The 14,584-nt window shown below is 38.0% G+C and overlaps 2 pseudogenes; both read right to left on the bottom strand.

The window, feature by feature from the left end:
- LOC147818473 (uncharacterized) overlaps nucleotides 1–5,452 on the bottom strand; it is a 15,061-nt pseudogene extending 9,609 nt beyond the window's left edge.
- Nucleotides 5,453–10,692: 5,240 nt separating this feature from the next.
- Nucleotides 10,693–14,584, bottom strand: part of LOC147818472 (uncharacterized) — a 9,020-nt pseudogene continuing 5,128 nt past the window's right edge.

Raw genomic sequence — 14,584 nt, 5'->3', positions numbered from 1 at the left:
AAATCCTATGCTAATATTATCTATGGATGCAAACAAAGCATTTGACAGGATTGAACCAAGCTTTCTCTTCCGGACTCTAGAGGCTATGGGCTTTGGAGAGAAATTCACTCAATACGTCAAAACACTTTTTAATGCTCCCAAAGCTAATATTTTAACAAATGATGTCCTGTCTAACACTTTCTCCTTATCCAGAGGCCGAAGGCAAGGCTGTCCAAGCTCTCCCCTGCTCTTCGCAATAGCGATCGAACCATTAGCCATCGCTATCTGCTCCGACACCTCCATAGCTGGAATCAAATTTGGCACAAGTGAACACAAACTTTCTTTATATGCAGATGATCTCTTATTGTATATAAGTGATCCATACACATCAGTCCCTCCCCTATTGAAATGTCTCAAAGAATATAGTGCAGTTTCAGGATACAAATTAAATTACACTAAAAGCGAGATTCTACCACTAAATATACAGGACAACAATATTAGAGCTCTCACTGACCCATTGAAATGGTGCAACAGTGGTTTCAAATATCTGGGTATACAAATTGGCAAACCAGATGGACATATATTTAAACAGAACTATATAAAATTATTAGAACAAACCAAATGTAACCTTCAGAGATGGATGGATCTTCCATTGTCTCTCATAGGACGGATAAATACTATCAAAATGAATATCTTGCCTAAGTTTACTTACCTATTCCAATGTCTCCCTATAAATGTTGCCAAAAGTTTCTTCAAAGAGCTTAACAAAATTATAACTCCTTTTATATGGCAAAAGAAAAATCCTAGGGTCAAACTCATTTCGCTGCAGGCTCCATATTCAAAGGGAGGAATTAACCTACCAAACTTCAGGAATTATTACCTTGCCTCTCAATATCGATCGATTTGGATCTGGCTGCAAGCAGAGAACAGTGAGGTTAGATGGGTCCCAATTGAACAACACGAGATGAACCCTACGCCTTTAAAGGAAGTTCCATTTATAGGTACAAAAAAATGTTTAGCCTCACTCACAAACAATTCAATAATACTGAATACGTTCACTGCTTGGCAAGAATCTCATTCTCTTCTGGATACAAATATCTCTTTTCTTAGAAGGACACCCCTGTGGGGTAATCCTGACATCTCACACCATATCACTGACTCAGTGTTGCGGGAGTGGAGGGATAGAAAAATCCAAACAGTGGCTGATCTATACATTAATGATACATTTGCTAACTTCCAACAACTAAATGAAAAATTCAATCTTCCTAAATACAGTTTCTTCAAATTCCTACAAATTAGAGACTGGGTTAAGGAGAAATCTAAAGGAATATTCCCAGATATCCCAAAAGAAACTCCTCTTGAAACCCATTTATGTAACAAACTAAGATCAACAAAAGGAATAACATCTTCTATATATGGTATCATCAATGAAAAATTACCTGTTTACGATAAAACATCCATAAAAGGAAAATGGGAAACAGATTTGGGCTATGTTTATGAGGAGGAGGATTGGCATCATCTACTGGAGCAGGCGCAGACTGTGTTAATCTCCACAAAACACAGGCAAATTCAATTCAATATATTTCACAGGACATACTACACCCCATACAGGTTACATAAAATTGATAGTAACATCTCCTCCAGATGTCAGAGATGCAAAGTGACCGATGGTGATCTTCTACACATGTTATGGAGTTGTCCAGTGATTGAAGAATTTTGGAAACGTGCCATTGAATTAACCTCGAGGGTAATAAGAATTCAAATTGAACAGGACCCAAAACTATGGATTCTGGGGGACACAAGTTCTGTCAAAGCGAACCAGTATAAAAAATACTTTATTCTACTTGCAGGTACTGCAGTGAAAAAATGTATTATGATTAATTGGAAATCAGAAAACTCACCAGCATTAAGACACTGGATAAATGAGCTTGTGTCCTACTGCACACCCGAAAAGATAATGTATAATGTGAGAGGGAAACATGCAGCCTTCGAAAAAATGTGGGGCCCCTTCATAGACATTCTACCCTCTCTGGACCTGACTGACCGTGGTGGTGGGAGCCTTCCTGGACCGGCTTCAGATTAGCCCTCTGTGGGTTCCTAATGTATTGTTGTGAGTAATGTGTTGATTACTGAATTTTTAGGAATGTATACAGATGGGTGTATGTATAAACCGTAATGTGTAGGTATACAAATGAAAGGAAATTAAGAGCCATACAAGGGAGGAGGGTGGGGGGTGGGATGGGAAAAGTAGTAATATTTCTGTTTTGTTTTTATTTTATTTACTTATTTTTATTTATTTTATTTTATTTTACTTTTTTTTTTTTTTCCTTTCCTTTCTAGATTTTCACTTCTGATGTTCACAAATTATCCTTGTATGGTGTGCCAGTTAGGTTACACACTCATGTATGTTCCTTGTGAAAAATACAAAAAATCTCAATGTAACATATTTTGGCACCATAAACATACTGTAAGTGCATCTATTAATAAAACAAATCTTTAAAAAAAAAAAAAAAAACATATATAACAAACACAAGCCTTTTGATGTTTTTCCTCACAGGACTGATAGGCCAGTTTCTTCATCTCCTGTTGAAAGAAGAACATTTATTTAATAAAAAAAAAAGTATGCTTTTTGTAAGAGCATGTATAAAACATACACAATTAAAAACTTTGGGAATATTACCTTTTCCTGATCCACCAACAAGTTTTCTTTATACTTGTTGGGCACGTATTGCTCTCCATTTTTGAAGAGCTTGAGGTAAATCATAAAAAAAACATTTATCACAAATCATCACCAAATACTACACACATACACCAAAAGAAATAAAAAACATAAAATAAAATTCTCCTATCCTATACATACCTGATCTGCAACCACATTTCAAGCTTGAGTACTCTCAGCCAAAAGGGCCGTCTCATCTTGTACTGGAGCAACTGAGAGTGGTGGGAATTAATTCTGGGATATGGCAGAGGGTGGTGATGTTATCTGAGCGTAGACTGGGAGTCTTTTTAATTTCATTTACAGACATGTTACACTTACAGAGAACACTTACTGACATGACTGTATACATTATATAAAGCCCTATGTTTAGAATTACATACCTGTAAGACAGATGGCTCATGGCATGATGTAAAGTCTGGATCTTGTGTCATTTGCCTGTCTTTGCCAATTTAAAGCCTAAAAAATTTAAACTGACATGAGGGTAGCTTTGGCAAACAAAGTTGTTCAATTTAGATGAACTTCAGTTTAACCCAATATTTGACTCTGTATGTCCGGCCTCCATGGACTCATACACAGGTTTTCCTAAAAATGGAAATGTAAAACATCAGTATCATCAGTTTCCAGCAGCAGAGAAACACCATCATAGCTGCTATATGCAAGATCTCTCAGGACTAATAGCAAACTGCCCAAAATGCCCAGACCCCTAGAATGTTGGACAAGCCAGAAAATACGTTTCACAAATCAAAGCATCCATATATGTTGTAATATTTTCAGCCATAACCATAGTGTTGCCAATACGTAGCCTAAGCCTGTATATGGCTACCATAGCCATACCATACCTAAGGTCATTTATTTGTTTCTGCTAATTTTACAGCTTTGAAACTCTCTCCTAGCAAAACTGCATAGGACTTAGAAGAAAAAGCCTGGTCTCACACTCAAGGATGTCACACATATGAGCCACTGAGCATAGAATGTGAAAAAACATTAACATATATGGTCCAGATTGCGCTCTGAATACACCCCCCAGACCCTCACACTAACCATAAACCACATCCCATCATTGACTAACAGATAGCTGATGCTAAAGGGTACCTTGGGAAGAACTCCTGAACATTTTTTCAAAATGACAGGGATGAGAAAGTGTTGGAAGGTGTCAGCGCATTCGTTTATTTGCAATAAGAGTTCTCCACTCAAAGTTATCCATTTAAAAGAATATTTATTTGCTATTAAAGAATCAAAATCAGCATGTACATGGATCTCCTCTGATCTGAAAACCACAGTCTGCAAGCAGTTAGCTGTGGCCAACGTCCCAGAGAAGAGTGTCTATCTTAGCAGTTACACAGAGTTTTGTATGTATTTTTGTAACTATCTGATTGGTGAAAAGGTTGGGGAAAAACCATGGTTTAGACTCAGCTCTCCCTTCGTTGGTGCACAGGCTGGTCCCAGCCTCTTGGCACAGTGCCTCCTTCATCTGAGCTGTCCTCACCTAGAGAAAAAAACCTACTCTCCCTTTTCCTGTAACCGCCTCTTCACCATGTTAGGAATTGTTTCTTACTTTAAGCATCTGAGGCGGTCACCTGTCATCCTGTTCTTCTGGTGTCTCCCTATGTGTGCGTGACTGCCTTGAGTTTCACCCTAGCGCCCCCCAACGCATAGCAACAGTAATCATCATAATACTAAAGAACAAATAATAAACAACACTCTCTTAATAATGCAACATACATTTTAATATTTCTCACAAAGGGCATAGATGTGACTATTAAAATGGATACATGGAAACTGTTATGAAAGTGTATGACAGTGAGTAAACAGCTCTACAATTTTTTTTTAAAAGATAATGCAAAATGTATTTAACATAGTCAAATGTTTCCCAATATAGAGCCAGTAAGTAGCCAACCATCAACCAACACCTACAGGACAGGCTCAGGTTAACATTAAATTCATAGCAGCTCATTCCATGGTTTTCTTTGCAAGAAACTGTTAGATAAACCTTGCATCAATGCCTTGGCATAATAAGGTTTAAAAGTAAATAACATTCAATTCTTGTGTGCTTCAATCTCACATTTACCTAATCCATGTTTGGTGAGTTCAGCAAGTACAGATGTAGCGGGCAGAATCTCACTATCTGGCCCTGGAAGGAAGAAAAGGTTTACCTGCCAAATAGGTTTTTCCCTGCAGCCACGAGATCTTCCCGCAAATGCAAAACTGCTTCAACAGTCAGACTTGGCTAAAATGTTTCCAGCATGAAAAAAAACAAACTAATTTGCGTTACTTGTAACTCGTTACTACCCGCCCCTACAACTAACATCATTTAGTTCAATATCTTCTTTGGTTGCCACATTTCCAAAGATACTATTAATTTCAAGTTAAAACAAGAACAGATTTGATGAGGCCGGTGAATTAAGCCAGGTCAATAAATGATGCTGCAAATAACTTATCGGAAACGTTAACTGAGCTAACTTTGAAGCAAGTTATGTTAACCTAAATCAAGAAACGTTAGCATATTAATTACAAGGTGACAGCAACCCTTAACATCATGGAACTGACACTAGCTATGCTAATACTGATAGCCAGTGCTAGCAAAGCTTACCTCGAATCCGTCGAACTTGACGGCGAAATAGTCGTCTTGTTGTGGAAAGTAAATCTTCAGCATTTCTCACTGACAGCTCCTGTCTTGCGGACTGTCTTACGGACTTCAGCGTTAAAAACCCGGTCAAAAACTCCAACTTCGGGTTCTTCAGGCTGCTCCAACATGTCGATCGACTTTGAATCCGCCTGATTACAAGCCGCTCCTGCCTATGGCAAGCCCCTCCTCGCTTTTTTTTTATTCAGTGTATCAGACACAACATATTTTCATATTTCATCAAATGTAAACATATTTCATGGTCAAATTTTAAACAAGACTTTTGGAAAACATACAATATGAACAGAAAATAACAAGTATAGGCCTTCCACAAAAGATGTTACAATGACCTCTGTGTGCAGTAAGACCCTGGTGCTTTGTGTATTGTTGGTCTCTATTACTATAACTCAAGAACAACAACGTGCTGTTATCTCTGTAACTTTATTAACACACCTCGTCTTGACATTACTGAACACACACTGACCCCACAGTCCCACAGCGCCACTCCTTGGCGCACTCCTGCCATTACACTCCAATCCCATTTCACTGCAGAGACTGCTGAACAATCGCGTCAAAAGCCACTACCATCAGTTGAATCGTCAATTTGGAGCACAAATTTCCCCCAGTCGTAGTTTCTCACTGAGAATAGATTCCATGTCATCCGACATATCATCAATGCGCCGTTTGATGGTGCTGTCAGACAGCGAAATTTTCTCGTTTTCCTTGACAGCATCTGGCCCTAACATTACTCCAACAATTTTCAATTTTTTTAGCTTTGGCAACTAACTCAGCCACTAAAAAACTAGCCTCTTGTGCTTTGTCAGACCTACACACAGTTGAAAGCATACGTTCGCTCTCTGTCTCATTTTGGGATTTCAGTCTCTTAAAACATTGAATGACTTTGAACTTGTATCCTGGATGCTTTGTTTCAAAGTGCCTTGCTAATTTGCTTGGTACCATCGCTACATTAACCAACTTCTCCCTTCAGATCAGGCATACCGGTGTGGGGCACATAGCAACACCACTCCAGCTGAAACCATACTTTAGGTAGCAATCGTTGTAAAGCCTCAGTTTTGGCCGTTTTGCTGCTCCTGACTGGTCGGGCACGGCCTCCGATGTCAGTTGCTGAGTGGGTGTGATGTTAGTTGATCTCTTAAGAAACCTATCTATATTTCCCTCTCATCTGGCTAGCCTCTGACATCTGCTGATAGGTAACGTTAGGAAGAGCGCGTTTGCCGTTAACGTTAGCCTCATAACCCCTCAACCAAAATGCAGTAGTGCCTATCAATTTTTTGTCTGATATATGCAAGGAAAACTTGAGAGAATATCTGATTGAAAATAATTTTGTACTTGACGTTTAAACTGATATAAAATGATTTTATAATTGACATTGGTAAATTCCAAATATTATCAAAGTATTTCACGGTACCCCTGGAATGGCATCACAGCACCCACTTTGAGAAACCCTGATCTACAATTTAATTCTGATTCGTCACAATTCAGTTCAAGATATGTATAACATCGTTTTGACTAGTTAAAATATAATTTAAGATATCTTAAAGGACAATATAGATATCTTTAATTGACAGGAGTTGAAGATATCTTGAACTGGAATTATGACTAGTCAAAATTAAATTGTAGATATATCTTAAATTGTAGTTTTTGTGTGTGTGAAGATTTTTCTTTATCTATTCCACCTAAGGGACTCACTCTAACTAAAAGTTAGTATACACAGTCAGTGTGATACTTATATCCTGTTACCTTTAATCAGGTGGTTAAAACTGCTGTACAATATGGTACATTTGACACATGAATAAAACACATATACTTCTTTGGTTGCAGGATTGATCTACAGACCATATTGAAAAAACTGGTCGGCAAAGTTGATGGAAGCCTCTGTCCAACAAGCAACCAAATAAATGTATGCTGGAGTAATGTTTTCCTGTGTAGCTTATGCTTACGCTTACGCATTCAAACGTAGGCACTTCAACCCTGAAGCAAAGTTGGACATTGTGTTTGTGGATGGCAATGGTGAAGGGGCAGTTGATGAAGGTGGCCTGACAAGAGACTACCTAAGACGGTTGATGAGGGCCATCCATAAGACAAACATCTTGAAATTCATGAAAACTCATTTTGAAAAATTGCTCTCCATTAACTATTATTCCTGTCTTATTTATTGTTTTTTATCTTCTGTCATTTGTTTTTTTTTTATCTCTTGGCCAAGTTTTATCTTTTATTGTATTTGTCTGGTTTCTGTCTTATTTTATATGTTCCTTTGTTTAATTATTTTACATTTTTACTTGAACTTTATTCTTGGTTAGGTTTTTACCTTGATTCGTCATTGCTTTGTGTTTTTTAAATGTACAGAAAGACCTTTTTGTGTTTTGAAAGATGCTATACCAATAAAGTTGTCAGTAGTACCACTAACACTTATCATTATCTGTGGGATACCAACACCCCCCACTATAGTAGATGTGGGGTAAGTTGAAGGTAAGTTGGTGACCATACCTTCAGGGAAAAGTTAATCAAAGTAAGCAGGAGATTTACACACTGAATGTACAGTCTGTTGTGACACATCCCTCAAGCTGCCCTCTATTAATTTATTAATCTTAATCCACCCCTTCTATTCATGGTGTATACCTATTTACATCTATATAAGGGAGGTATCCTTATAAGCCAATTTTGACTTCTTGGCTCTCCTACACAATCATTGCAGTTCTATCTTCAGCTCCATCAAGGAGTGAAGGGGTATCACAGACTGTTAGCTATTTAGGTAGAATGAAATGACTACTACTAAGAACCACTTTCTTGTGTTGCAGAAGGAGAAAACAGTCCAGTAACCCTTGAAAAGGTATTGGAGTTTACCTCTGGGATTTCCACACCATCCACAAATTCAGTTCTTGCACGAAGCCAACAAAATCTTTCCAGAGGCAAATACCTGCCTCGTAATCCTCCGCTTAACCATACATAATGATTATGACACCTTTGCGAAATGTATGACATAGGGAATTCTGCAGGCTCCTGGTTTTGGAGTTGTGTGAACAGTCTGGGAATATAATAGTTAACCCACGACACTGCTGTTTCTAACATGTTGTTGCTGCTGTTCCACACTGTTAACTGTCACATTAGAAGTGTAAGGAAATAGGACTTGTGAGATGAAGCACTTTATTGCGAAAATTGTGTTAAAATCAGTGTTTTGCACTTTGCTGGGTTTTTCAATGTTTTGCAGAGTTATTACAATGATTATAAATAAGAATTTTGCAATATTTGCAGAATTTTGCTATGTTTACAGTAGGTGCACCTCTGGAGTGTGACCATTAAATGTAGAATTGAACTAATAAATTGATTTTTATTTTATGTCAAAGAACATTTTAAGTTTGCTATGTTACAAAAGTTTTAAAATCTTGGATACAGGAACTTTTCCTGCAATGTTTTATATCAGTGTTTTGCAGAGTTTTCACAATGACAAGAAGTTTGCAATGCTTACAGACTTTTACTATGTCTACAATAGGTACACCTCTGTAGTGTGACCATTTAATGTAGAACTGAATAAACAGATTGTTTCAACCGTGACTTTGAAGTTTGTTCAACTCGTATGCCCACTGCTGAAATATAGCATATGTCAAGTTTTCTTTTGCTAACACGTCTCTTACAGGATTACCCCAGCAGTACTTAATAACTTTTTTCATAAACTTTCAAAGATGTCACAGTAAGTATAGCTCCACCATTGGAAAAACAGCTGAGAAGTTACAATAAACTTTGTCCGTTTTTTTTTTAAATAACATTTTAAGTTTGATCTGTTGCAAAACTTAAAATCCTGAATAAAGGAACTTTTTCTTGGAATATTTTAAATATACAGAATATACATAACCAGTGGATTCAGAGACAGAAGTTACCCCAAGTTGTGTCCATGTCATTCTTTGATTTCTGTAGAAAAAACAAGGCAACCAGTCATAAACAAATATTTACAAAGCTAACGACAATGTCACTGACAAAACCAGGTATTTTACTTATAATATATAATGCCTTTAATATGAGGCAAGTAAAGGAAATATAGACAGTTCTTGTCATGGTTTGCTATGGCAGACACTTTTTGTTAGTTTTGTTTTGGACTTTCTCACTTCCTGTTTTATTTTGTAATAAGGTTTCCTTGTGTGTCTCAGTGTTTTGCTTCCTGTCTTGGTCTTGTTTGTGTGGTGATTGTCTGCCCCGCCCTAATGTGTTTCACCTGTGCGCAATCACCCTTGCCTCCTTTGTCTATATAGTCTTTGTGCTCCCCTTTGTCATTGTCGGTTCATCTGTTTATCCCTGCTGTCTCTCTGTTGTTCTCTGGATCTTGTGTGAAATAAACCTGTCTGCACCGTCCCCAATGTGTTGGCTGCATTTGGGTCCTACTTACCTCAAAACCCTGACAGTTCTGACTAGAGTTGAAGAGTATGGAGTTACTGCTAAACACTGTAGATGCTCCTTAATTTTAACCCCAAAATAAAAGAAAAATGACAGTAGGCTGGAGGCATGATGTCTGATTTCTCTTTTTTCATATTCAGCAAATACTGATTTCTCAAAACATTTGCTCTGCTTACATTTTGCCTGGAGTTTAAAAGTAAAAGCACTAGCAAAGTAAGAATATCAATTACACATTCTCCAAACAATGAAACATATAATGTTCCAAAATATATAAACCGAAGTTCAAGCAATGTCATCTGCAATTTCAAAATTGAAGCACAGGGGCCTGAAACATCCCAGTATGGTGCATTTTCATAAAAGGAAGAATCCCACCAGGTTCAACTCACAGGAAGATGAGAGGCAGGAAGTTTCCTGATGTCATGAACAGATGCAGCATTTCAATAGATGAATTAAGACACAAATAGCTACAAAAAACTATTTTTCAGTTTACCCTACAATCTGGTGAAAAATCAAAGATGAAGAACCTATTGGGAGTAAGCACTCAAACATGTACATGTAAGACATTATGCACACATAGGCCTGCACACAAACAGAGCATCACCTTAAATACTTCAAATGCAACCCCAGAATGCATTACACAGCAGTAAGTTTATGGAAAAGTAATATTTAGTCTTTGATATGATTGTTGTGCCACTTGTAGCCAAGTTGCACTTAACTGTAGCTACACTATAAGTTATGTCACTAAGCTTTACACTACATGGCTGGGTTAATCTCAGTGGTCACAGCACAACGGTTGCTTGTTTTAGACCTTAATTAGACTGCCTGTCAAGTGTAACAAGTCACACAGCATTAATTACATTAAGATCCCAGTGTGAACAAATGTCTAAACCTTATAATACAGTAAGAGAAAAATATCTCTTGCGCTCTGTCTACAGCGGATGCATTCAGCTGTGTATTTTATGTTTTAGGTTTCCATAACATTTGAAATTTCTGTACAGCATGCCAGATACTTTATATTCAAATCAGAAATGTGATCAATGGCATGAGAGATGAGACTCTTGTTGCTGTTGACTGGGATTGATTTGAGATTGCTCTACAATTACAGCTGGGAGATCATCATCATCAGTAGTGGGTAAAGATTCAATTCCATGCTGTGTCAGAACTGCCTCCAAATTTTGTGGTCTGTAGGGATTTTCCCTGAAAACACAGTTGATAGCTGCACTGTCCATTGCCATATTTGAGAGCATGCTTTCCGTTCAGATTTGAGTCGGTGTTTGGTTGTTTTCTGTACGGAAAGCATGGTTGTTCCAGGCCTCCGTAATGTGGCTTTTTTGAATCTCAAGAATAAAAACTGTGAAGAGAAAGTTTGTGGACATCATTACTGGGATCCAGAAGCTGTGAATCCTCAAGAGAGTGGAACATGCTGTAAAAGGATTGCAACAGATGCAAAAACACAACCAGAAATCTTCGATTCTTTGGTTGTGGACTGATTCCCCTGTAATGAAACTGTGGTTCTCAATATCCTGCACAAGATTCATGAACAAGGCCACCTGAAAGTTCTCACCACCATAATCTGATCGGACTCTGAACGGTAGTCCATAGAGGTATGTGGCTTTAAGAAACTGAGACAGCACAGTGGTGGCACGATTGTCAGTGTTGCAAGCTCAGATAAGCCGAGACTGTCCATCTATGGCACCGTGAACTGGAAAGACCCATCTAAAATGGTGAATACAAAGACAGAACAAATACTTGCTTTATAGTCACCCAGTGACTATAAAGCATCTCAATTCAACTTTAATGGTAGCCTGTTTCTTTAATGCTCAATATGTAATCTATGTGGGTAGTTATTTTTTAAGCTGCAAAATGATTTTAAAAGCCATCATTTAGGCAGCCTATGTGAGAAGTACTAACATTGCATCTGTGTTGTCTCTATGGTTTCCCAAAACAAGAGTTATACTGTAAAGTAGTGCTGGTGTCAAAAGTGTGAAGAATCAAAATGCTTGTTTTACCAAGAATGGCAACACTGCTCATGAAAAGCAGAGTTGGAAGGAACACTACAACAAAAAAGTATTCCAAGTTCTCACACAGGTTTCCTAAATAATATCTTTCATAACGGACACTGGAGTTGAATATTTGTTTGTTGGTTTTCTTGACAATGATTGAAATAACAGTTAGGAGGAGAAAGTCTGTTCTATATTCATCAGCTGATTGCATTCCCATATAATTGTCAGTAGCAAGGATTCATTGTATGCTGCATGGCCAAATGTTGAAAACCTGACCTATAGCTATGACTACATCATTACAGCATAGAGGTCATAGACTGTGGTTAACCAACATTTTTACCATGATGAATTCACGTTATGAGGCACATATTTCCATCTATGTGCCACAGGCTGTTGGGGTAAGGTGTTACAGACCAGGTAGGTGGACTCAATAGGCAGAGACTGGAGGCAGATGGCGGTTACAAAGAGTTTTATTGCAAGAGAAGGTGCGGGGCAGATGAAGGGACAGTTGATGAGGCGGATGATGGCTGGAGGAGTGGGGCAGGTAGGAGAGCTGAGCCGGGCATGGGATCTGGAAGCTGGAGGCCGGCTGGGAGTGCAGGTGATCCTGGGCAGAAGAGAAACAGGTTAGAATGGGTCTACGGCAGACTGAATTGAGACAACTGGATTACATTTTTCAGGAGCTGGAGAAGGAACTAACTCTGTAGCTGAGTCTACAATCCAGCGCTGACTGACTGAATGCAGGGAGCTTAAGTAGGCTGAGGCAGCAGGCAGCAGACAGCAATCAGCGACACCTGGGCACTCCAGCACAGATGACCGGCATCAGCAATTAGCAACCTGCACAGAGACAGGGAGAGGAGTAGGAGGCAGAGGGCATGACATAAGGTGCATGATACACCCGTCTTGCCACAGTGCTGGTCCATGTCCTAGCAGTAGCTGCTGGGTTTACCTGAGCCAACATCTCTCACACCCTACGTCGTGGAACCAGCAGTTCAGCGTGTAACAAGGCTCTCATCAACTAAAATAGTAATAATGTCAATTACTGAAAAATACAATTTAATATTTGGTGGCAATAAAAATCTACAATACAGTAAACTATCAATTACCTCATATCTATAGTTTGGATACAGGCCTTGAAGTTTTCTTACATGACGTTCAAGTTCCTTGTTTTCTATTGCAGAAAATCTGCTCTTCACTGGTACACCAAGCAATTCGACCTCTTATACAAAAATGAGGAGGAGCATCCCAAAATGTTTCCAATTCGTGTTGCCTTGCTTCATTAGAAAACCAATTTGGTCCCTGGTTACATGAATGGCTGGTTGCCCTCGCCGTCCTGAAACAAAGGAGAAACTATTTTAATATTCATTTAAAGTATTTATCAAAAATGACACTCTATCAATATAATTTCACTGAAAACCCCTGTTTTAAATAGAACCAAGCATTCAAGTAAACTTCTTATGAATGTCCATATACTTGGAGTCATAAGAAAATCAGGGATTTTATTTAACCCTTTGATCCACAACATGGGTCTAAAGCAGGGGTGGGCAATTGATTTTTACCAGGGGCCACATGAGAAACCTGAATTGTGTCAGAGGGCCGCTAACTTTCTTACATTTTAAAATGCTCTAAATTAAATATTTTGAATAGCTGGTGCTGATGATAATAAGAATTATCTGTAAATCTCTGTAAATATTTATATTAGGTTATGTGAAATTGTGATGTAGGTCAAATAACAAAACAAAATTACTGAATCAGTGCAATTCATGTTTAACTTATTAATCTCCAGAAACAATGAAAAACAATAAACAACTTAACAAATTTACAGAAATCCAGCACTACAACAGAAATATGTTGTGATGTAGGTCAAATAACATAACAAAATTACTGAATCAGTGCAATTCACGTTTAACTTATTAATCTCCAGAAACAATGAAAAACAATAAACAACAAATTTACAGAAATCCAGCACTACAACAGAAATATGTTGTGATGTAGGTCAAATAACATAACAAAATTACTGAATCAGTGCAATTCACGTTTAACTTATTAATCTCCAGAAACAATGAAAAACAATAAACAACTTAACAAATTTACAGAAATCCAGCACTACAACAGAAATATGTTGTGATGTAGGAGATGTGTATAAGAGACAGCCCTTTCACGCTCTTCATCAGTCAGATTTTTGTATTTGTCTTCATGTTTGGTCGTGTAGTGTCGATTCAAATTGTAATCTTTAAACACAGCGACCTGTGTACCACAGATTAAGCATACTGCTTTACCTTTAACTTCTGTAAAGAAGTAATTTGCAGTCCATTTCTTGTTGAAAACACGGCATTCGTTATCAACTTTTCTTTTCTTAGCGTGAGCTGACGTCTTGACCGAGCGAGCATCACTTGTGACCGTTAACCGTCACCCGCGCACACGCATATGTTCTTACAAAAGTAAAGTAACGCTTTTCAAAATAAAATTAACATTTTTAAATAAAAGTAAAAAAGACACGTTTGTCTTATTTATGTTCTTCATAATTGGCCTCGTGGGCCGGACAGGGGCGTATAAAGGGCCGGATGTGGCCCGCGGGCCGTAATTTGCCCAGGTCTGCACTAAGGGAATATCTTTATGAAGAATGGTTCATCCTCCAGTAGAGTCCAGACACTTGTAGAAACAAAGCCCAGGAGCACTGAAGCTGCTCTAGTGTTGCATGGTTGGTTGGTTTTCCAACAGCATATAGACTAAATTATATAGATCAACAGAAAAAATGTTCTATAAAATCATATTTTCTCATTTATTTTTTAAGTCTTATTTTTAAATCTATATCTTGAAATCTTGATTCGCTAATTTGAGGACTTGTGAGAT

Source organism: Seriola lalandi, unplaced genomic scaffold (genome assembly GCF_002814215.2).
Source record: "Seriola lalandi dorsalis isolate HSWRI2012SDOR001 ecotype SW California unplaced genomic scaffold, Sedor1 jcf7180002054578, whole genome shotgun sequence".
In the NCBI taxonomy this organism is placed as follows: domain Eukaryota; kingdom Metazoa; phylum Chordata; class Actinopteri; order Carangiformes; family Carangidae; genus Seriola; species Seriola lalandi.
The sequence above is the reverse complement of the archived record's forward strand: the minus strand, read 5'-3'. Positions and strand labels throughout refer to the sequence as shown.